Below are 1,080 nucleotides of genomic sequence, written 5' to 3'. Positions count from 1 at the left end.
TCCACCTCCCCCCATTGCTCCCCCTGCTCCCATTGCTCCCCCTCCCCTTGCTCTCCTTCCATTTGCTCCCCTCCCTTTGCTCCCCATCCCTCCTGTGTCCCCCTCACTTCAATACTTCCCACCACTCTCTCCCTCCTCACTCTCCACCACACCCACTCCTCACTCTCCCCTCCCTCTCCCTCTCCCTTTAATATTTGATGTTGTAAAATAAATATATGTAGTCCTAGTCATTATATTACAATTGTTCTTGAGCAGTTACCAGTATGATTAAGTGCAGAACTGTGATTCCTAAATTGGCCTAAGTTGGAAAAGCATGGATTCCAACAACCAAAGTATGGATTCCATCAACCATTCCATGGAATCCATCTGGGGGAAGTATGGATTCCATCTAGTCCATATGGAATAACCCAGGGAGGGTAAAGTACTGTGTTCCAGCTCAGCCTCCTCATCGGAATTAAAGATTTCAATGACAGCGCAGTCATTCTCAGTGATCGTTCATCCTCGGACCAGAGTTTTTGGTGGGGAGTTGTTGTGTCTAAGGTTGATATTGAGCACTTCCTGTTTGACTGTAGTCTGACAACTGTCGCTGGCAATGCTGGTGGCACTGGGAGTAGGCTGATCAATGTTGTCACGTGCTCGTAACCATTCCTTCAGCATCTTGGTTTTGATCCAATCATTGTTCAAAAAAATAGCAGGATGTGAAGCAATAAATTTGGCTGAAAAACACTGCCCAGTCCAGTTAGTAACCATAAAAAAACATGATTTATTTATCATACGGTATTTCAAAAGGCCATGATATCCTGGATCGACATTGAGTCAATGAATGCAGCAGGATCCTCATTGAAGGGATGGTTGGATGGCATGAGTAATAAATGTAGTGCTGACATTCAACAATATTGTGGGGGAATAAAAGGAAGAAAATTTTATTGTGCTGCAGTGTACAGTGACTAGGCAAAAGTCTTGCATGACACAAATAATTCTATATCCTCTCCAAGTTCCAGGGAATAGTTGGCATATATATATGGTAATATTCAAATGTTCTATATACATCTTTGACATGAATATGAGATCTGGATCTCA

The sequence above is a fragment of the Laccaria bicolor genome, genomic scaffold (assembly GCF_000143565.1).
Source record: "Laccaria bicolor S238N-H82 LACBIscaffold_25 genomic scaffold, whole genome shotgun sequence".
Taxonomy (NCBI): Eukaryota; Fungi; Basidiomycota; class Agaricomycetes; order Agaricales; family Hydnangiaceae; genus Laccaria; species Laccaria bicolor.
This window is presented reverse-complemented; position numbering follows the sequence as displayed.